The sequence below is a fragment of the Eschrichtius robustus genome, chromosome 13 (assembly GCF_028021215.1).
Source record: "Eschrichtius robustus isolate mEscRob2 chromosome 13, mEscRob2.pri, whole genome shotgun sequence".
Classification (NCBI taxonomy): Eukaryota; Metazoa; Chordata; class Mammalia; order Artiodactyla; family Eschrichtiidae; genus Eschrichtius; species Eschrichtius robustus.
The window spans coordinates 58,364,579-58,389,234 of NC_090836.1; the positions used below are offsets into that span (position 1 = coordinate 58,364,579).

Here is a 24,656-nt window from a genome sequence, read left to right on the forward strand (position 1 = left end):
TAAGATTATAATACTATTCATATTTTTATTTCTTCTTGAATCATATTTGGTAAGTTATTTTTTTCTAGGAATTTAACATGTTTTGTTACAATTTTGCTTGTAATATTTTCTTATCTTTGGAATCTAATTTGGAGCAGTTTTCAAAGTATGTTCTGTAGACCTTTGTGGGGTCCCTGTGACTGGGTAGTCTGGGAGGTTAAAACTATTTTCCTAATACCGATTTTTTTGTATTTTTTCACTTTGTTGACATTTGCAGTGATGCTGCAAAAGCAGTGGTGGATAAAACTGCTAACACCTTAGCACATATTAAGGCAGTGGTGCCAAAGTGAACAATTATATTCTTCATTGCCATGTATTCGTAGTTTGTTGTTGTTGTTTTTTTAATCCAGTTTCATTTAAGAATGTCTTTGATGAAGCAGTAAAAATATTAATTTCATTTCATTTTGCCTTTGAGTACACATCTTTTTAATATTATGTGTGATGAAAGGGGAAGAATTCATAAAGCACTTCTACTCCATACTGAAGCAAGATAGTCGTCTTCAGAAGAAGTTCCTGTTCAGTTGAGTTTTGAACTTAACTACCTACTTTTTTCCGTAACACCCCTTTTGTTCTTGAAAGAACAGAATAGGAAAACTTCAGTTATTCGAACTTATGTATTTGACGTTTATTTCTCTCAAAAATGAACTTAAGTGAGCCTAACACTTCAAGAAAAATAGCTGTATTTGTAGCCAATGGTTAAAAAAACAATCAAGCTTTCAAATGGAATTTGCAAGTATGGAAAACTTGTATCTAACACCGTGAGCTTGACAGCTTCCCGATACTTAAAGACCTTCTGGTGAGATGGGTAATGATATTAAAGAGTGTTGATTTTTTTTTTTTCGCCTTGATGTTGTATTCTGACTTGTGTCAAAAATCTGCAAACCAGTTATTTTCCAAATGACCAATGTATGATGATACGAAGTCACATATGGGTAAAAGATCCATTAAAAGTGCAAGATAAACCAGTGGATTTTAATGTAACAGAGTGCGAAAAGTTCACTTATATGGTTTTAGAAACCACATTGTAATTAACCTTTAAGAAGGTTATTTGTTGAGTTTAGGTATAATATCAAAAATATCAACAGTTATGTGATTTTTAAAACAGTTATTAAAATATTCTTTTTTCTGATTATATATCTGTGTGAAGCTAGATTTTCTTTATATGGTTATATACCTTAACCAAAACAGCATATCACAGAATCAGTCATAAGAATCCACCTGTCTTCTCTAAAGCCAGACATTAAAAATATTTGCAAAAGTATAAAATAATGTCACTTTCCCTACTAAATTTCTAGGAAAATAGGTTTTTTTCAAGTTATTTTTTCATAAAATATTTTTGTTACTGTGTAATAGGCTTATTCTTTTAAATAAACTAACATTTTAAACATTTTCATATTTAATTTCTAATTTGGTAAATATTAATAGATACAACACAGCTAAACAAAACCTCTTTTTGAAAAATCCTCAATTTTTAGAACTGTAAAGGGTCCACAGACCAAAAAGCTGGTGAACTGCTTGATGACCTACAGAAAACGTAATGATGTTTCTTTTTTATTTCTGATATTTTACATTTGTCTCTCTTTCCTTAAAAAAAACGAAAACGAAAGAAGATGGCATGCCCCAATTGTGTATTTTAAAAAAATTGTCTCCCTTACATTTTTCAGATTGTTTTTCAAAACGTCTGTAAAAAGTGATGATAAATACATCTACCATCGTGTTGATTAATTTAAAAATATCATAGGCCTACTCCGGTCTCTGCATGAATTTATTTCTATATTTTGTTATGCAAATCCCTACAAAATAACATATAAATTTCTTTTAAAAACTAAGGCCCTCTTGGGACTTCGCTGGTGGTGCAGTGGTTAACCCACCTTCCAGTGCAGGGAACACGGGTTCAAGCCCTGGTCCGGGAACATCCCACATGCCGCAGAGCAACTAAGCCCGTGCGCCACAACTACTGAGCCTGTGCTCTAGAGCTTGCGAGCCACAACTGCTAAGCCTGCGTGCCACAACTACTGAAGCCAGTGCGCCCCGAGCCTGTGCTCCGCAACAAGAGAAGACACTGCAATGAGAAGCCCACGCACCGCAACGAAGAGCAGCCCCGTCTTGCCACAAATAGAGAAAGCCCGCACGCAGCAATGAAGACCCAATGCAGACAAAAATAAATTAAATAATTAATAAAAAAAACTAAGGCCCTCTTAGAAACAATGACAGCCCAATAAGGAGCACACCTGATGCCCAGATTTTGGTTTCTAATACAGTTCTCCAGTGAAGGGAACCAGGGTTTCTTGGAGAAATGGCTGATTCTACGACTGGGGCAAGAAATATATAAGATCAGGCTGGGGACTTCCCTGGCAGTCCAATGGTTAAGACTCTGTGCTTCCAATGTAGGGGGCGTGAATTCAATCCCTAGTTGGGGAACTAAGATCCCACATGCTGCTTGGCCAAAAAAAGAAAAAATCCGTTGGAGCATCTTGTAGTGCCAAAAAGTAAGAAGGTGCTTCAACAAACAAACCCACGGTAATGGGAGTATGACAAAGGGCTGAAAGAGCCCTCAGTGGCCAAAGTTGGAATAATTTGAGCAAGAAAATAAATTAAGTATAAAGTAGTATTGGATTATAACCTAAAGTATAAAGTAAATATCCTTGGTTCCATACTAATATAAATAAATGATTGAATAAAGAAGTGGAGAAGAGAAAATCTGTGCAGAAGACCTCTAAATAATTTAGGTTGATCATTTATCTTCAACAGGGTAGAAAATAACTCCCCACTCCTTAAGTGTGGGCTAATGACTTTCAAAGAGTACACTAATGAAAGAATCTTGGGAGAAGTAATTTTACAGTGGAGAAACTTGGCAAACACTACCTCAGCCAGGTGATCAGGATCAATATCAATAGTGATAAGTCATAGTGATAGGATACTTCCAGGAATATGTTGTGATGAAATGGTACTTTATCTCTGTGTTCTTCCTCCCCTAAACCCCATAACTCTCATCTAGTCATGAGAAAAACATTAGAAATATCCCAGTAGAGGGCCCTTCTACAAAATACTTGACCAGTATTCCCCAAGACTGTCAAGGTCTTGCCATAAACCCTACCCTCAGTGTGACATTCTACAAGTGGGAGGGAACTCAAAAACCAGAGCCTCGCCCTGAGGAGTGAAGGTTTCAAATCCAACATCAGGCATCCCAGCTTTTAAGAGATACATTTGAGAGATGAGCCCCGAAAACATCTAACTTGGAAAACCAAGAGGGCTCGTGTCCTGAGACCCACAAGACTGTAGCAGTCTGAGAAACTGCTGTTAAAGAGCTTGTACACTTGGACTCACCTACTTCAGGAGCCAACTCAGAGGCAGCTGACTTGTGCCCAGACTTGCTTATATTAAAGCGCTGGCCTGAGAGGCAGGTATCTAATTTAATGCACACATCTGGGAGCCTGCTGGAACGTTCTCTGGGGACAGGCTGGCAGGTGCCATCTTCATGCTCTCCCTTTGTTGTGCTCTAGAGCACCAGTATTTCCCAGAAAGGAGCTTTCACATGCTGGTGCCTCGATTTTTGTGGCCACTGCCTTGGGGATTCCTCTTGATCACCTGGCTCTAGAGGACAGGGGAGCTTGTGTCCCTGGTCCCATGAGACTGTAATAATGTGTCTCCCAGAAACCCCTGTCTGTTACTCAAATTCTTGTAGCTGCTGCCAGGGGACACCTCTACATTATGTGGCTCTGGTGGCCAGTGGGGCTTATGTTCATGAGTCTCACAGGACTGTAACCAACGGAGAAAGAGTTCTTAAACAGTTCCAGGGCACAGCAAGAATTCAGAGCATAGCAAGAGGCAGCAGACCCAGGAGCTCATCAGTCTTTCTGTGAAGGAGACCTATTAGCTAGTCATCATGACTGTGGCCTGAAGGGTGGGTTTCTAATTAAACACGCATCTTGGGACTGGCTGTAATCCTTTCCAGACACCTCGGAGGGTGGATACTACCTTTGAGCTCATCCTCTGCCATACTCCAGAGCACCAGTGTCTCTTGGAGGAGAGCTTTACATGTGTCTGGTGCCCTGGTTTTCACAGCTGCTGCCCAGAGGACACCTTTTGATCACCTGGCTCTGGTAGCTGGGGGCTGGGATGGGGAGGCTTTCATTCCTGGGTCCCACAGGACTGTGGTATTAGGAAGGATGGTTTTTGGCAGGCTACCACTCCCAGAGCACTGCACAAACAGTGGATTGAGGCACATACACACCCCCTCCCTGACCCTGGCTTTCTGTGAAGGAAGCCTCTTGTCCTGGAGCTTTGGCCTGAGGGGCAGGCTTCAGATTTGGCACACATTTAGTGGCCTGTGGAGTGGCCTATGGCCTGTTCTCTCAAGGAACGTATGCTGTAGTTGCCATCTTTGTGCTCTTCCTCTGCCTTGCTCCAGCTCACTAGTATCACTGAGAAAAGAGCATCTACCCTCTCCTGGAGCCTGGATTTCTGCAACTGTAGCCCAGCAGACGCCTCCAGATCGCCTGGCTTTGGTGGCCAGCAGGTCTTATGCTTGTAGTCCCACAGGATTGCATATGTATTCATACTTTTAAAAGCTGATGCCCAAGTTCCTGACTTCAAGTCGGCCTGAGTCTAGGTGCTGAGATCCTCCCCTTTGGGATGCTGACAGGTCTTGGTACATCTTCTACTACTGGGAACTATTAAAAATATGATAGGCTTCTTAGAGAAGCACAAAGGTTTGAGGGACAACCAAGAGCCGAGGCACAGTTGAACAACAAGTTTCATCTCCTACACAGGACCATTCCTTCAAGACTGGGAGAAGTGGTTATTTCATGTGCTGTACAGAAACCAACACAGAGTCAAGCAAAATGAAGAAACAGAGGAATTTGTTCTAAATGGAAGAATAAGATAAAACCTCAGGAAAAAACCTTAATGAAATGAAGATAAGTAATTTACCTGATAAATTATTCAAAGTAGTGATTATAAAGTTGCTTACTGACTTGGGGAGAAGAATGAATGAACACAGTGAGAACTTAAAGAGATGGAAAATATAAGAGAGTACCAAATAGAAGTCACAGAGCTGAAGAATACAATAATCAAACTGAAAAATACACTAGAGGGATTCAGCAGCAGACTAGATGAAGTAGAAGAAAGGATTAACTAACTCAAAAACAAGGCAATAGAACTCACCCAGTCAGAGCAGCAAAAAGAAAAAAAGAATGAAAAAAAGTGAGGATGACTTAAGGGATTGATGAGACAACATCAAATGGACTAATATTCACATCACAGGGCTTACAGAAGGAGAAGAGAGAGAAAGGGGCAGAAGTCTTATTTGAAGAAACAATGGCTGTAAACTTCCCTAACCTGGAGAAGGAAACAGACATCCAGATCTAGGATGCTCAAAGAATTATTAAAAAAAAAAAAAACCCAAGGAGACAGACCCTAAGACACATTATAATTAAAATGTCAAAAAGTTAAAGAGAGGGAATTCCCTGGCAGTCCAGTGGCTAGGACTCCACACTTCCCCTGCAGGGGGCATGGCGTTTGATCCCTGTTCGGGGTACTAAGATCCCCCATGCTGCAAGGCGTGACCAAAAAAAAAAAAAAGACTCTTAAAAACAGGAGGAGAAAAACAACTTGTATGCAGGGGAACCCCAATAAGACTACCAACAGATTTTTCAGCATAAAATTTGCAGGCCAGAAGGGAGTGGCATATATTCAAAGTGCTGAAAGAAAAAAAAAATCTCCCAACCAAGAATACTCTACCCAGTTATCATTCAGAAGTAAAGGAGAGATACAGAGTTTTCCAGATAAGCAAAAGCTAAAGGAGTTCATCATCATTAAACCAGCCTTACAAGAAATGTTAAAGGACTTCTTTAAGCTGAAAAGGGGCACCAATTAGTAGCAAAAAAAGAAAGAATGAAAGAAAGGTAAACATATAGTAGAGGTAGTAGATTAATCATTCACAAAGGTAGTGTAAAGTTTAAAAGACAAAAGTAATAAAAATAACTATGATTACAATAATTAAGGGATATATAAGATAACAAGATGTTAAATGTGACATCAAAAGCATAAAATGGGGTGGGGGTAATAATACTGAGCTTTACAATGGGATCAAATTTAACCATCTTAAAGTTGATTGTTATAGATATAAGTTGTTATATGTAAGCCTTATGTTAACCACAAACCAAAAATCTGTGGTAAATACTCAAGAAAAAGAGAAAGAAATAAGTATACCACTAAAGAAGGTCACCCAACCACAAAGGAACAGAGCAATAGAAGAAAGGAATAGAGAGGAACCATAAAAATAGCTGGAAAACAATTAACAAAATGGCATTAAATCACATTTATCAAGAATTACTTTAAATGTAAATGGACTAAATTCTCCAATCAAAAGACACACAGTGGCTGGAACAAGACCCCTCTCTCTATATGCTGCCTACAAGAGATTCACTTTAGGTGTAGGGACATACACAGGCTGAAAGTGAAAGGATGGAAAAAGACATTCCATGCAAATGGAAACCAAAAGAAAGCTGTAGTAGCTCTACTTATATCAGACAAATAGACTTTAAAACAAAAGACCAATAAGAGACAAAAAGGGAAAAGGACGTTACATAATCATAAAGGGGTCAATCCAACAAGAATAGTAACATTTGTAAATATTTATGCACCCAACATAGGAGCACCTAAATATATAAAGCTAATATTAACAAACCTAAAGGGAGAAGTAGACAACAATACAATGATAGTTGGAAACTTTAATATCCCACTGAAACCAGTGGATAGATCATCCAAACAGAAAATCAGTAAGGAAACATCAGCCTTAAAATACATATTAGACCAGATGAACTTAAATGTTATTTATAGAACACTCTATCCAGAAGCTATGAAGTACACATTCTTCTCAAATGCATATGGAATATTTTTCAAGATAGATCATATGTTAGGTCACAAACTAGTCTTAATAAATTTAAGAGGATTGAAATACTAAGCATCTTTTCTGACCCCAGTGGTATGAAACTGGAAATTAATTACACTAAGAAAACTGGAAAAATCACAAATATGTGGGGATTAAGCAGCATGCTACTGAACAACCAATGGGTGAAAGAAGAAATCAAAAGAAAAGTCAAAAATACCTTGAGACATGAAAATGTAACATACCAACATTTATGGGATGTAGCAAAAGCAGTTCTAAGAGGGAAGTTTGTAGTGATAAATGCCTACTTCAAGAAGTGAGAAAAGTCTCAAACAACCTAACTTTACACCTCAAGGAACTAGGAAAAGAAGAACAAATGAAGCTTAAAGTTAAAAGGGAGGAAATAACACAGGTTAGAGCAGAGATAAATTAGAGACAAAAGAGACAATAGAAAAGATCCGTGAAACCAAGAGCTGGTTCTTTGAAAAGATAAAGAAAATTCACAAACCTGTAGTTAGACTCAGCAAGAAAAAAAGAGAGGACTCAAAAAAATAAAATCAGAAATGAAACAGGAGATGTTACAACTGATAACTACAGTAATACAAAGGATCATAAGAGACTACTTTGAATAATTATCACCAACAAATTGGACGACTTAAAAGAAATGGATAAATCCTTAGAAACATACCGTTTGCCGAGATTGAATCATGATGACATAGAAAATCTGAACAGACTGATTACGAGTAAGGAGATTAAATCAGTAATCAAAAACTTCCCAACAGACAAAAGTTTAGGACCAGACAGCTTCACTAGTGAATTCTACCAAACAGTCAAAGAAGAATTAATACTAATCCCTCTCAAACTCTTCCATACTCATTTTATGAGGCTAGCATTAGCCTGATACCAAAACCAGACAAGGATGCCTCAAGAAAAGAAAATTACAGGCTAGTATTCCCAATGAAAATAGATGTAAAAATCCTGAACAAAATATTAGCAAACCAAAGTCAACAACATACAGACCATGATCAAGTGAGATTTATTTCAGGGATGCAAGGATGGCTCAACATCTGCAAATCAGTCAGTATGATACACCACATTAACAAAATGAAGGATAAAAATCATATGATCATCTCAATAGATGCAGGAAAAGCATTTGACAATATTTAACATTCATTTAAGATAAAAACTATCAAAGCAGATATAGTGGGAACATACCTCAACATAATAAATGCCATATGTGACAAGCCCACAGCTAACATCATACTCAACCATGGAAAGTTGAAAGCTTTTCCTCTGAGATCAAGAATAAGATGAGGATGTCCATTCTTACTACTTTTATTGAACATAGAAGTCTTTTCCAGAGCAGTTAGGGAAGAAAAAGAAATAAAAGCATCCTAATTGGAAAGGAAGAAGTAAAACTGCCACTATTTGCAGATGACATGATATTATATTTAGAAAACCCATAAGACTCCATCAGACTGTTAGTAAAACAACAAAAATAGAATTCAGTAAAGTTGCAAAATATGGAATCAATACATACAAATCATTGTGTTTCTGTACACTAGTAATGAACTATCAAAAAGAGATAAAACAGTCCTATTTACAATTGCATAAAAAAGAATAAAATACCTAGGAATAAATTTAACCATGGAGATAAAATACCTTTATATTGAAAATTACAAGAGATTAATGAAAGAAACTGAAGATGACACAAATAAATGGGATATTTAGTGCTCGAAGATTAGAAGAATTAATATTGTTAAAATGTTCATATTATCCAATATACATGTTCAGTGCAATTCCTATCAAAATTCCAATGGCATTTTTTCACAGTAATAGAACAAACAATTCTAAGATTTCTATGGAATCATAAAAAACCCCGAATAGCCAAAACAATTTTGAGAAAGAAGAACAAAGCTGGAGGCATCATGTGCCCTTGTCTAAAACTACATTATAAAGCTATAGTAATTAAGACAGTGTGATATTGGCATAAAAACAGACACACAGATCAATGAATGGAATGGAATACAGAGCCCAGAAATAAACCCACACATATATGGTCAATTATTTTACAACAAAGGAGCCAAGAATATACAATGGGGAAAGGACAGTCTCTTCAATAAATGGTGTTGGGAAAATTGGACAACCACATACAAAAGAAGGAAACTGGATTGCTATCTTATGCCATGCTTGAGAAGTAACTAAAAATGGATTAAAGACTTGAACATAAGACCTGAAAGCATTAAAATTCCTAGAAGAAAACATAGATGGGAATCTCCCTGACGTAGGTCTTGGTGATGATTTTTTGAGTCTGATACTGAAAGCAAAAGCAACAAAAACAAAAATAAATAAGTGGGATTACATCAAACTAAAAACTTCTGCATAACAAAAGAAGCCGTCAACAAAAAGAAAAGACAACCTACTGAGTGGGAGAAAATATTTGCAAATCATGTATCTGATAAGGGGTTAATATCCAAAATATATGAAGAACTCATGTAATTTCATAGCAAAAAAACAATCTGATTAAAAAATTGGCATAAAATCTGAATAGACATTTTTCCAAGGAAGACATACAGGTGGCCAACAGGTATATGAAAAGATTCTCTACATCATTAATCATCAGGGAAATGCAAATTAAAACCACAGTGAGATATCACCTCATACCTGTTAGAATGACTCTTATGAATAAGACTAGAAATAAATAATGTTGGTGAGGATGTGGAGGAAAGGGGACCCTTGTGCAGTGTTGGTGGGAATGTAAATTGTTGTAGCCACTATGGAAAACAGTATGGAGGGTCCTTAAATTAAAACTAGAACTACCATATGATCCAGCAGTTTCACTTTGGGGTATTTATCTGAAGAAAATAAAAACACTAGCTCAAAAAGGTATATTCACCCCCACCCCCCATGTTCATTGCAGCATTATTTGTAATAGCCAAGATATGGAAACAATGTAAGTGTCCATCGATGGATGAGTGGTTAAAGAATAAGTGGTATTTATATACAATGGAATATTATTCAGCCACAAAAAAGAAGGAAATCTTGACATTTGTAACATGGATTGACCTGAGGGCATTATGCTAAGTAAAATAAGGCAGTAACAGACACATCAGTAAAAGATCTTTCTTATATGTGGAATCTAAAAACAAACAAACCAATCACCCCCCGCCCCCCAGCTCATAGTTAGAACAGAGTAGTGGTTGCTAGAGGAAGGGGGTGGGGGATGGGAGAAATGGATGAACTGTTTTTGTTCTTTTTAGTTTAAATAGATTGAATTTTTTAAAAAGGAAAAACATTAGACAAATGCTATTAAAGGGACATTCAACAAAATACTTGACCAGAATTCCCCAAGACTGTTGGGGTCATCAAAAACAAGGAAAACCTGAGAAACTGTATAGCCAAGAGGAGCCTACAAATGATATGATGATTAAATATAATGTGGTATCTTGAATAGGATCCTGAAACAAAAAGACATTATGTAAAAACTAAGGAAATTTAAATAAAGTATGGACTTCAGTTAATAATACTATGTTTATATTAGTTTATTACTTGTAACAGAGGTTTTGTACTAATGTAAAATGTTAATAGATAACACTGGGTGTGGGGTATATGGGAACCCTACTATCTTCTCAGTTTTTCTCTGAAATTGTTCTAAAAAATAAAGTTTATTTTTATTTTTATTTTTTAACATCTTTATTGGAGTAAAACTGCTTTACAGTGGTGTGTTAGTTTCTGCTGTATAACAAAGTGAATCAGCTATACGTATACCTATATCCCCATATCCCCACCCTTTTGCATCTCCCTCCCACACTCCCTATCCCACCCCTCTAGGTGGTCGCAAAGCACCGAGCTGATCTCCCTGTGCTATGCGAGCTGATCTCCCTGTGCTATGCGGCTGCTTCCCACTAGCTAGCTATTTTACATTTGGTAGTGTACATATGTCAGTGCCACTCTCTCACTTCGTCCCAGCTTACCCTTCCCCCTCCCCATGTCCTCAAGTCCATTCTCTACGTCTGCATCTTTATTCCTGTCTTGCCCCTAGGTTCTTCAGAACCTTTTTTTAGATTCCATATATATGCGTTAGCATACGGTATTTATTTTTCTCTTTCCGACTTACTTCACTCTGTATGATAGACTCTGGGTCCATCCACCTCACTACAAATAACTCAATTTCGTTTCATTTGTGGCTGAGTAATATTCCATTGTATATATGTGCCACATCTTCTTTATCCATTCATCTGTCGATAGACACTTAGGTTGCTTCCATGTCCTGGCTATTGTAAATAGTGCTGCAATGAACATTGTGATACATGACTGTTTTTGAATTACGGTTTTCTCAGGGTATATGCCCAGTAGTGGGATTGCTGGGTCATACGGTAGTTCTTTATTTAGTTTTTTAAGGAACCTCCATACTGTTCTCCTTAGTGGTTGTATCAATTTACATTCCCACCAACAGTGCAAGAGGGTTTCCTTTTCTCCACACCCTCTCCAGCATTTATTGCTTGTAGATTTTTTGATGAGGGCCATTCTGACCTGTGTGAGGTGATACCTCATTGTAGTTTTGATTTGCATTTCTCTAATGATTACTGATGTTGAGCATCTTTTCTTGTGTTTGTTGGCAATCTGTGTATCTTCTTTGGAGAAATGTCTCTTTAGGTCTTCTGCCCATTTTTGGATTGGGTTGCTTGCTTTTTTTGATATTGAGCTGCATGAGCTGCTTGTATATTTTGGAGATTAATCCTTTGTCAGTTGCTTCATTTGCAAATATTTTCTCCCATTCTGAGGGTTGTCTTTTCATCTTGTTTATGGTTTCCTTTGCTGTGCAAAAGCTTTGAAGTTTCATTAGGTCCCATTTGTTTATTTTTGTTTTTATTTCTGTTACTCTAGGAGGTGGGTCAGAAAAGATCTTGCTGTGGTTTATGTCAGAGTGTTTTTCCTATGTTTTCCTCTAAAAGTTTTATAATGTCTGGTCTTACATTTAAGTCTCTAATCCATTTGGAGTTTATTTTTGTGTATGGTGTTAGGTAGTGTTCTAATTTCATTCTTTTACATGTAGCTGTCCAGTTTTCCCAGCACCGCTTATTGAAGAGTCTGTCTTTTCTCGACTGTATGTTTTTGCCTCCTTTGTCGTAAATTAGGTGCCCATATGTGCATGGGTTTACCTCTGGACATTCTGCCCTGTACCATTGATCTATATTTCTGTTTTTGTGCCAGTACCATGCTGTCTTGATTACTGTAGCTTTGTGGTATAGTTTGAAGTCAGGGAGCCTGATTCCTGCAACTCAGTTTTTCTTTCTCAAGGTTGCTTTGGCTATTCGTGGTCTTTTGTGTTTCCATACGAATTGTAAGATTTTTTGTTCTAATTCTGTGAAGAATGCCATTGGTAGTTCGATGGGGATTGCATTGAATCTGTAGATTGCTTTGGGTAGTATAGTCATTTTCACAATACTGATTCTTCCAATCCAAGAACATGGTATATTTCTCCATCTGTTTATGTCATGTTTGATTTCTTTCAGCAGTGTTTTATAGTTTTCTGAGTACAAGTCTTTCGCCTCCTTAGGCAGGTTTATTCCTAGGTATTTTATTCTTTTTGTTGCAGTGGTAAATGGGAGTGTTTCCTTAATTTCTCTTTCTGATTTTTCATTGTTGGTGTACACGAATGCCAGAGATTTCTGTGCATTAATTTTGTATCCTGCACCACCGTACCAAATTCATTGATCAGTTCTAGTAGTTTTCTGGTGGCATCTTTAGGATTTTCTATGTATAGTGTCATGTCATCGGCAAATAGTGACAGTTTTACTTCTTCTTTTCCAATTTGTATTCATTTTATTTCTTTTTCTTCTCTGATTGCTGTGGCTAGGATTTCCAAAACTGTGTTGAATAAGAGTGGCGAGAGTGGACATCCTTGTCTTGTTCCTGATCCTAGTGGAAATGCTTTCAGTTTTTCACCATAGAATATATGGGTTTGTCATATATGGCCTTTATTATGTTGAGGTAGGTTCCCTCTATGCCCATTTTCTGGAGAGTTTTTATCATAAATGGGTGCTGAATTTTGTTAAAAGCTTTTTCTGCATCTATTGAGATGATCATATGGTTTTTATTCCTTAATTTGTTATTGTGGTGTATCATATTGATTGATTTGCGTATATTGAAGAATCCTTGCATCCCTGGGATAAATGGTGTATGATCCTTTAAATGTGTTGTTGGATTCCATTTGCTAGTATTTTGTTCAGGATTTTTGCATCTATGTTCATCAGTGATATTGGTCTATAATTTTCTTTTTTTGTGATATCTTTTTCTGGCTTTGGTATCAGGGTGATGGTGGCTTTGTAAATGAATTTGGGAGTGTTTCTCCCTCTGCAATTTTTCGGAAGAGTTTGAGAAGGATCGGTGTTAGCTCTTCTCTAAATGTTTGATAGAATTTGCCTGTGAAGCCATCTGGTCCTGGACTTTTGTTTGTTGGAAGACTTTAAATTATGGTTTCAATTTCATTACTTCTGATATGTCTGTTTATATTTTCTAATTCTTCCTGGTTCAGTCTTGGAAAATTGTACCTTTCCAAGAATTTGTCCATTTCTGCATGGTTGTCCATTTTATTGGCGTATAGTTGTTTGTAGTAGTCTCTTATAATCCTTTGTATTTCTGCAGTGTCAGTTGTGATTTCTCCTTTTTCATTTCTAATTTTATTGATTTGCGTCCTCTCCCTTTTTTTCTTGATGAGTGTGGCTAAGGGTTTATCAATTTTGTTTATCTTCTCAAAGAACCAGCTTTTAGTTCTATTGATCTTTGGTATTGTTTTCTTCGTTTCTGTTTCGTTTATTTCTGCTCTGATCTTTATGATTTCTTTCCTCCTACTGACTTTGGGTTTTCTTTGTTCTTCTTTCTCTAGTTTTTTAAGTGTACGGTTAAATTCTTTATTTGAGATTTTCCTTGTTTCTTGAGGTGAGATTGAATTGCTATAAACTTCTCTCAGAACTGCTTTTGCTGCATCCCATAGGTTTCGGGTCGTCGTGTTTTCGTTGTCATTTGTTTTTATGTATTTTTTTATTTCTTCTTCCCCCAGTCTGCAGTCTGGGAGCACCCCTCCTGCCTGCCTCTCCTGATCTCCCGGCCTCCCTCCTGTGCCCCCAGGACCAGTGCAGGGGTCGCGGGGGGCCTTGGAGGGCAGGGAACTGGCCTGGGAGCTCTGCAGGCTCCCTGTGTCTGAATGGGTGGGGCAGTCACCCTCTGCTCCTCTCCTGCTCCTCCCAGAGGACCCCTCTCCTATTCTCCCCTTGGCCTCCTTCCTATGCCCTGAAGGACCCATGCAACCTGGAGGGGGCTTTGGAGGGCAGGGAACCGGCCTGGGAGCTCAGCAGGCTTCCTGAGCCCAAGTGGGTGGGGTAAGCACCCTCCATTCCTCTCCCACTCCTCCTGGATGGCCCCTCCTGTCTGCCACTCCTGATCTCCCTGGCCTCCCTCCTATGCCCCCAGGACCCATGCAGCCTGGATGGGGCTTTGGAGTTGGGGGAACCAGCTTGGGAGCTCAGCAGGCTCCCCAGCCCCAGTGGGCCATGCGATCGCCCTCCGCTCCTCTTCTGCTCTTCCTGGAGAGTCCCTCCCCACTGCCTCTCCTGATCTCCCCCACCTCAGGGACACTGATCTTGCCTGGCCTCCACTTCTCCTCCACCCTCAGTCCCCCAGCGTCCTACCAGTTTACTCTGGGGTTCCTCCCATCTCCTTGGGTGTTAGAGTCCCCCACCAGCGGCCTGCAGGCGCCCTAGTTGTGGGGAGATGCTAACTCTGCATCTTCCCACACCGCCATCTTTCTTAACACTTTTTTTTTTTTCTTAACACATTTTTAATAATTTAAATAGAGATGTTGATTTCAAATAAGTATTTTTTTTTCTATTTTTCTATTTTCAGAACAATTTTGCCTTGGACACTTGAATGATTATTTGGTTATCTTTTTTATTACTAAAGCAAGTGTCACCGGGGCCATATAATAGGAAAACAGCATTTATTGCCTCCAATCCAGATATTTTCTTGGCTGGCAACGGGGAGGGGTAATATGTTATGAATACTTTCCCTTACTAACAGTCATACTTAGTTTTGACAAATAAACATTATTTTGTAGCAATTTAATTAAAGTGAAAAATGTGTATGGTAGCAAACCCAATTTTAAACAGTTTCAGCCTTATCAATAGGAGGAATTTAAAGCCTTACTTTTTTAGCTTTATTTTTGGCTTATTTATAGATGAAGGGGAAAAAAAATGAGCTCTTTATTCTTTGAATTTTTAGACAGATTTTTGGATGAAATAGTGTAAAGAAAGAAAATATTTGGAGAAACTAATATGTTGTTAATAGCTAAACCATTATTTCAGTAGCCTGTGATTTTCCAAACTTGTGTTTTCCACTTATGTAACCGCATTCCTCTTTTAGGTGAAATAACTCCCAAGTAACTAAATCATAGAAATGTCAAATAATTAGACCAAAGATGTTGGTTTTGGAATTGCACACGGCAGGTAGTTCAAGTGATAGTCAAAGACAATACTAGTTAATATTAGGAACCTTTTAAGGTTAAAAATTAATAGCTTAGGGAGGCGTTTAGGATCAGAAACTCAATATAAACAGTAGTCTTGGTCCTAGAGTATTCTCCTTCAAGTAGGCCCATACCAAGACTGCAGGAACTTCAAGGAGTGACCTAGCTTGGGGGAATTGATACAGCTTGGATAGTGACTTTTAGGCAATTGACTTGCCCAGATAGACTCTTTAGGCATCACATCTATAATAGCTACAATCTAGATGGCAGTCTTTGAACCTATGTAGGATGAAAAGGAAGACAGCTGATGCCACGTAAATCTTGTGAGTATACTTTCCCACTTTGACAGCCACATGATAGCATTGCTTCTCAGAGAAATCTTCTGGTATTATATGCTAAATTCAAAGCATTTTTCCTGAAATAGCTGTCAGTGTTTACGCAAATCTTAAGTGATAATTTTAAGCTCTATTTTAAAGGATGAAGGTAGTCAAAATATACAAACTTTCAGTTAGAAGATAAGTACTAGGGATGTAATGTGCAATGTGATAAATATAATTAACACTGCTGAATGTCATACGTGAAAGTTAAGAGAGTAAATCCTAAGAGTTCTCATTTCAAGGAGAAAAAAATTTTTTTTTCATTTATTTGTATCTGTGAGAAGGTGGATGTTCACTAAATTTATTGTGGTAATCATTTCATGATATAAATCAAATCATTATGCCATATATTTTAAACTTATACATGCTGCAGTCATTTATATCTCAATAAAACTGGTAGAAAAAAGACATAAAAACTATTAAGTAATGTATTAACTAGTGGAAATACGAGATTATTTATTTGTAGTTTTATTGATATGTTTTAATATTGTAGAAATTCAGGGGCAAAATGTATCAGTATGTATGTTGCTAATTTGAAACATTATCCAGTAATATGGTATTTATTCATTCAGCTAAAACTATTTGAGCATTTAACACATGTATGGCACTCTCTAGACATTGGGGATACAGCAGTGAAGACAACATAGAGTTTATACTTTGTTCTGGCTTTGGCGTAGAGACAGGAATCAAAGAATAAATTAATATATAGCATGCCAGCTGGTAATAAGTCATTTGGAGAATAACATAGCAGTGTAGAGGAAAAGGGGTTACCATTGTGGGGTAAAAGTTTATGTGTTTTCTGTAGAGTGCTCAGGGAAGTCCTCTAAAAATTGATTTGTGAGCAAAGACTTGCAACAATTGAGGGAGCAAGCTATGTGGGTATTTGGCAGAAGAGTTTTCCAGATGGAACAACGATTGCAGAGGCCTTGAGGTAGCAGCGTACTTAGTGTATGCAGAAACAGCCAGGGGGCCAGTGTGGCTGGAGCCGAGTGTGAAGTACCTGTGATCACCACTGGAGCCAGAAGGGCAGAAAACGATAACAAAGTATTTAGGACCTTGTAGGCCAGCCATTAAAAAGTCTTTAATTTTTACTTTCAGGGGAATAGGGGGAGCCATGCAAGATTTTGTCAGGAAAAATTATAAATGACTTTGAAATGGGCAAAAAATGACGAGTGAGTTTCCTGTCTTGCTCATTCATTGGGTTTATCTCTGTCTCATTTTCCTTCCTTTATCTTGTCTATGTATTTTACTTAGAATTATTTGAATACGGTTTTTAAAATTTTATAGAACCATTACTTTATATTTCTAAGTATTTAAAAGCTTTTTTTCTTATGTCTTTCCCTTTGTTCTTCTTAATGCAAAGTATTTCAGATTTAGTTTAGTTCTTGAAATTTACTTCAATTGAAAGAAACTCAAGTCATCTCATCCAGCTTCTTAACCAGTAATGGAATCTACTGAACATGGGTAGTGATTGAGAACTCAGCATTTAAAGGGAAATCAATTCTTTGTTAGATAGACGGAAATCTATTTTATTCTCATAGATGTCTGTGGTTTGGTCCAGCTCAAGTCCATTATTCCGTAAAACAGAAATTTTAAGACAGCTGACTTACTCTTCCTTACTGCTAAATATTATCTTCTCCATACTAACTTACCATGGTTTCTGTGGTCTTACCTTATTGAGATTAGACTGTTCTTTGTATCCCATCTCACCTTGAATCATTGTCTTCTCTAGGCCCCTGTGATACCACACTCTTGGTGATTTTCTTCCTGTTTCTTGGACAGTACCTCTCCAGTCTCCTTTGTGGGCTTCTCTTCCTCTGCAGTTTCCTTAAATGTTGGTGTTTCTGAGTTTCTCTAGGTCTTTTCTTCTCACTGGGCAATCTCATCTTGTCCTGTGCCTTGCATCCATAAGCTGATGACTCCTAGATCCTTATCTCCAATTCAGATCTTTCTTTCACCTCCATACTTGTATTTCTGTTTGTCTTTTGAGCATTTCCACTTGGATATCTGACAGGCATCACAGTACGTTCAAAATTGAGCTTATGTGCTTCTCTAAACCTTGTGTCCTTCTTATGTTTTCTAGCTCTATGAATGGACTGTTACCTAAATGGAAAATGTAGGTATGCTCCTTGACTTCTGCTTTTCTTCCCAGTCTAATCAGTTATCAGGTGTTATTGATGCTTACTTCTGAGTATTGCTCTAATCCATCCTTCTTTCTCCATCTTCATTGCTCACTACTCTAATTCGGACCCCAGATTTCTTCAACAGCCTCCAAACCTGTGACAGTCATATGAGGTAGGTGGTGGTGTTTTTAACTTGCCTATTGGGAAACATAGATTCAGAGATGTTAAGAACTCAGCTCTGTCTGGTTCTAAAGCTCATGATATTTTTACTGTATCATGCTGCCTTGCTGGCATTATCAGAGATTGATACTGCCTTCTACTGGAGGAATTTAGAGTGCTTAAAATGAAGCATTATTTTAGATTCTAATGTGGCATTTTAAAATACATTTAGATAGCAGAGCTGTTGTAGGCCATCTGTCCATTATATGAAGATTAAAATCTTGTCTTAGTCACATTCTACCTTCTATTTAGCAGGGTTAATAGTTACAGAGAATTCAAATTTGGAATTTGCATATGGAAAATTAAAAATTTTAAGACTTTAACAAGAATATGAGACTAATATTCTTTGTAGCTCACTGTTGAATTAATTAAGTTCATTGTTTTTTTGGGGGGGGGGGTGGGAGTTTGGTTTGCTTGTGTTTTATTTTGTATTTATTTATTTGGTTGTGCCAGGTCTTAGTTGCAGCTTGCCGGCTCCTTAGTTGTGGCATGCAAGCTCTTGGTTGTGGCATGCATGTGGGATCTAGTTCCCTGACCAGGGATCGAACCTGGGTCCCCTGCATTGGGAGCACTAATCTTAACCACTGCGCCACTAGGGAAGTCCCTGCTTGTTTTTTAAAGAGGATTTAAGGTAGATAGCTTTTCAGCCAGCTTTCATGCTGGTGAAGAAACATTTGAAAGTGGTACAGAGTAAAACATCTTAGAAATTCTGGCTGTTTTCTGTAGAGATTTGTTTTCTCCACATGTGTCTTAAAAAAAGAAAGGAGATATTCTCATCATTGCTTTCAAATTCTATTTTATCATTCGTTGTGCTCAGAGGGAATAGCCCCAGTGACCTTAGCTGTACTTTTGAATATAGCTCTTCAGAATTTCCTTTACCATGGATGCTTGATATCCTGAGTGTAAGATCAAGGTAAATCTGAAGGAAAACAAACCGTGAAACCTTTAGGGATAGAGTGCATATTGTCTGTGTTAAAGTTGTAGATAGGGACACTAAGAATTCTAAATTTGGCTTCCAGTAAAATCTTAATTAATTTTTTTCCTTAATTTCCCCATTTGAAGATGGAGAAAATAGTTCCCAGCAGTCTACAATACAGGATTGTTCTCTAGACAAATACTTATCATGGCTCAAAAGAATATTGTGTCTTGGACACTCAAATCCTGTTACTTGATTGTAACTATCTTCTAGTGTATAGGAAGGAGCAAAGAAAAGATACTCGAAACATCCTTTCATTACTGGTATTAGTAATAAGTTGATAGTCTTCGTTGACTATATTTCATTGATTTTCCAATTTTATTCACTGAAATTTGGGTGTATCTTACAGTTGGTGGCATGTCGTAGTTTAATTAACCACTTCTGTTTCTTGGTGGGATATAAAATATCAAGTCTTAAAATGAGTTGTGTCTCGGTTTTGATGAAAACAGTATATATCTTCATTGGTATTAGAAGTAATAACAGTGATAATATTATAGTCTCCATTCCTGAGAATCACTTATTTGGTAGCCTCTACTTTCTTAAACATGACCAAGAACTGGAAAGTAAGCAGAAGAGGCTTCTGATGCTTACAATTGCTGTTAAGAAGCTCATGAAGTAAAAGACCATGTTCTTGAACGTAAAATATTCTGTGATCTCAGTAGAGGGCCTCATTTTGCACCTGTTCTTAATAGGCATGGGTATCTGATTACAGAGTCCAGGATTCAAAAGAATAAACTAAAAAAAAAAAAAAGCACATACATATTTATTAAGTGACAACTCTAGGACCTGCTATCAACCGAGAATGAGGGTGACCATAAATAAAGTAAAAATTAAAATCTATCTTTAAAAAACAACACAAGGGCTTCCCTGGTGGCGCAGTGGTTGAGAATCTGCCTGCCAATGCAGGGCACACGGGTTCAAGCCCTGGTCTGGGAAGATCCCACATGCCACGGAGCAACTAGGCCCGTGAGCCACAACTACTGAGCCTGCGCGACTGGAGCCTGTGCTCCGCGACAAGAGAGGCTGCGATAGTGAGAGACCCGCGCACCGCGATGAAGAGAGTGGCCCCCGCTTGCCACAACTAGAGAAAGCCCTCGCACAGAAACGAAGACCCAACGCAGCCAATAAATAAATAAATAAATAAATAATAAAAGTGTTTTTTTAAAAAAAAAAACAACAAAAAAAAAACAACACAAAACCCAGAACAGGCCACATAGCACTGTTTCAGGAGGGGTAGACAGCCCGACACACACAAATCACCCTGATTACAGCTTGGAAGAGGTTCTTTTTTTTTTAAGATTTTTTTTTTTTGATGTGGACCATTTCTAAAGTCTTTATTGAATTTGTTACAGTATTACTTCTGTTTTATGTTTTGTTTTGTTTTTCTGGCTGCAAGGCATGTGGAATCTTAGCTCCCCAACCAGGGATCGAACCCACATCCCCTGCGTTGGAAGGCGAAGTCTTAACCACTGGACTGCCAGGGAAGTCCCTTGGAAGAGGTTCTTTATCAAAATTCATTCTGTCAGATTCCACTGATACTTTCTTTAAGGGACAAATGTATTTTTTTATTTTGATTGGGGAACATTTGTTGTTGATTAAATTTTCCCCTCTTATGGTTGAATGAGGTTGTCAGCATATTTTGCCCTGAAAGTATTGAAAAACTTTTGTGATACTCACCTGTCAGACATCTGAAATAGTATTTGATTCTCTTGTTCTAATGGTCTCTACCCCTGTTGCTAAATGACAACAGAGTACCATTTTAGGTCTTTGGGCTAAAGACTGAGCATGGGCATAGGTTGTAGGGAGGTGTTAGAGAAGAAAAAAGTAGAAAAATTTAGAGAACACACTGTCATCCTGATGTATTTCTAGAAGCTCTCACTGGGCAGTTGTGCATGTCCAGCTGCACTATTTTTGTTTGGAATAAACCCAGGGTACGTATCCCATAAATTCCTAGTGTTAGGGGGACTTTTGGGACATTCCCCTAAGTCATGAATTCTGAGCATAACATTGCTGACTGTGAGCACCTTTAGCCTAAGAGTAGATGTTAAGTTCGTGTATTGTCAGGTTTCCAGCATTTACTAATTAGGTTTTGCCTACTTAGGTTCTCCTGGCGGTTTCTCTTGGCCACTGTGTTCTTCACACTCTGCCCTAACCTGTTTTATATGTTGTCTGCCTTTGGGCTCTGCTTAGACATTTGTAGCTTTTCTTTCTGAAGAAACCTTTAATAAAGTATTGATTTGTATATTCTTTAGTTAACAATTTATTGTTGATTATAAAAGCAATTCACACTATAGAAAATATGAAGAGAAAAATGCTTTTCATCCTACAACCGAGTGAACCACTGTTAACATTTTAATATGTTTTTGTCTAGTCTTTTTTTTCGAGGTTTATGTATTTTGTTTAGGAGTGGGAGAGAGAAAAGTAAGTGTGTTATTTTTTAAAATGAGAATCCTCTCAAACTTGTTACTGGGCATGCAAAGTAATTTTTAAAATAAAATTTTTTTTCAGAACAATTTTAGAATCACAGAAAAGTTGCAAAGGTAGTACAGAGATTCTCATATATCCTTTATTCAGCTTTCCCTAATATTAATCTTATATAACTGGAGTATACTTGTCAAAACTAAGAAATTAACACTGGTATAATTTTATTAACTAAGCTACAGACTTTATTTGGATTTTTTCCAGTTTTTCCACTAATGTCCTTTTCTGTTCCAGGATCCAATCCTGAATACCATATTGCATTTTAAAAGAACAGTTTTGTCTTTTTTTTCTGCTTAACTTTTTATACCATGAACATTTTCTTTGTCATTAAATATTCTTTAAGCAGTGCTTATTAATGGCCCCAAACAGTTCATCAAATATTTACTCTGATGTAAATATTTCTGGTTAACTCTTTTTTTCTTGTATTTTGTGAGGGTGGGGAATGTTAGAAAACACACATATCAAACATTTTTATTAGTGGGGTACTTGAGTTAGGTGAGTTTAATGCTAGATTGTAGCATTAATTTTGAATGCATTGCTCTAAAGGTAGAAAATAAATTATCAAGCTTATTTTCCTTAGAGAATTTAAGAGCATTTTAGATTGAGACAAGTGCAGAAAGTCATGAGTGACCTATTCATGAAGCAGTTTGTTTTGAGGATTTTTTTTAGAGTTGCTTGGCATTTGGCTTAGTGTATTTTGAGCAAATTGAATGTGTGTGTACATTTTATATACACACAGTCAATATTTAGACTGTTACTAAGAGTCTAGTAACTAGCATGATAACCACCTGAGTTTAAAAATACAGATTTATGGTATATTCTTCTCATACACTGGTGTATTCAGTTTTGAAAATTAATCTTTTTATTTACTTTTCTGTTATTCTTCATTAATATTTATTTAGCTCTAGGCTAAGTGTATTATATAAAATTTGAAGTTGCCTAGAGATTTTCTTGTATGTCTTGTAGTGTTTTATTGATGTTTGTAGTTGGATTGATATTGAATAATTTGTATATTCATTTAACATGAAATTGAAGTTCGAGTGGCTTGCATTTAGTGTTTTGTTTTAAAGAATAAAGCCATAAAGCCAAATGCTTTTTAAGAACTATTAGGTGTATCATACTAAGAAAAACATTGTAAAATTCATATTTGGATTTTACCTTTTATTGTTGGTCAGGTTAGTAAAACCTCATAAGTTAAATAGTTATTATGCTAGGGTCCAGTCCCTGCTAGGGGACTAGTGTCTATTAGTAAATTTATAAACTAGAGGTTTATTAAGAGAGTTAAGCAATCATTGGTTTAATTTGACACAGTTGTAAGAATAATATGTAGAAATAATAACCGAGTTGAAAAATACAAACATGGAATTCTGATGTATAATACTTACAGAAAACTGAATGCACTATCTCCATAAGATCAAATATATGTATTCCAGTTTTCAGAGTTAATGATAAATGCTTTCTGGAGAATGCATATACTTTTTTACTGCTACCTTACAATCATGTATCTTCTTTCTGTGGTGCAATCTGTGAATTTTTAGTAGAGAGAGCTACATGATCTGTCATATAGATTGTTCACCCCTTGATGTTGCTGGAGGACAGTACTTGATTTTCTTGTACATATATTTACATTGCAACATAGAGCACTTAAACTAAGACTTTCTTTGGGAGTTCCCAAGGCTGATGATGTTTTTTCCTGTGATTTAAGGTGCTGGGATTGTTGCCATTGGTACTGATTACATTATTGAATTAGCTAAGGCAGAGTGTAACTCATCTGCTGGGTTTGCACATCTGTATGTCTGTTTTTATATCTTAGGGCAGAGATTATGGGCACCCAGATTTAATTGTGTAAATTTCATCACCAGTGTTTCTTGGTATGAGTATGTTCCAAGATTATAGATGATTCCAGGATTGAATTATGACTGGTGTTATTAAAGGTAAAAGTTGTGGTTTATATCATAAGCCATTTTAGTACCACTTTCTCAGTATTTGCTAAACACACACACACACGCACACACACACACTTCTTGATTGATAGAAATATAGATGGTAGATAAAGATATACATACAGATTCTTGGATTTCTGTTCTAAAAACCCAAATGCATGATTGAAAGTGACTTTGTCAAATTCAGTGTGAAATATGAGGTTAAAGTGGGTAACATTTTCCAGAAATGAAAGAAGGGAATCCGAGGTTCAGGTCATCATCTTATAATGACACTCACTGCAGGTCTGGATACTGTTGGGAGAATGTTTATGTTTATAGATAGATGCTGTGACTTGTAGGTTAGACTTTAGGCATCATAGTAAAACACCATTAATTTTATTCTTAGGAATTAGATGTTCTCCTTGTATATATTCTAGACTTTATGCTTCTATAGGAAAGTATTTTGGTAGGACATTAGTGGTGTCTTTAAGATTGTAAGGGAAAATGTGAACTGTCCTCAGCAGTGCAAGCTGGCGCTTCATGAAATGGCAAGAGCCTACCTTCCTGCCTATCTCCTACTATTTTCCCATGCATACCATACATTCCAACTAAAAGGAACTATTTGGTTCTGGAGGCTGCCATGTTCTTTTAGGTTTCTGTGCTTTAGTATGCACTGTTCTTCATTTGGATTGCCCTTGCCATAGAAAACTCCCATCCGTCTTTCAGGACTTGACTTAGTGGTCACCTTTGCTAGGAAGGCTCCTTGATCACTTCTCTTTCCTTCTGCTCTGCGTTAAATGTTCTGATGGCACTGGCACATGGATACATGGATCTGTAACTCTGCCATGTATTCCTTTGCTTGTCTGCCTCCCTCACTAAACAGTAAGCTCCTTAGAATCAGGGAATGTGTATGTCCTCTTTATTTCTTTAACATTTAACTCAGTGCCTGGCAAAGAGAGTTGGTACTCAGAAAATAGTTGTTGAATGCTTTAATGTATAGATGGAGAAATGAATGAACTCATTTTTTATTCTCTCCTTAATATTGATAGCTGTTTACAGTCATTTTTATTTACAAGTAAGGTTTTGTTAGCTTAATTCAAAAACTG

The 24,656-nt window shown here is 37.2% G+C and overlaps 1 protein-coding gene across 7 annotated transcripts in view; it reads left to right on the forward strand.

The window, feature by feature from the left end:
- FRS2 (fibroblast growth factor receptor substrate 2) overlaps positions 1–24,656 on the forward strand; it is a 121,437-nt gene that overhangs the window by 66,604 nt on the left and 30,177 nt on the right. Inside the window, exon 1 of one of the 7 annotated variants that reach the window (XM_068560345.1) lies at positions 15,755–15,775. The exons of the other annotated variants lie outside the window; for them this stretch is intronic. The gene's annotated coding sequence lies outside the window, so the exon portion shown is untranslated. Of the gene's footprint in view, positions 1–15,754; positions 15,776–24,656 lie in introns of those variants that run through there. 7 annotated transcript variants of the gene reach the window in all.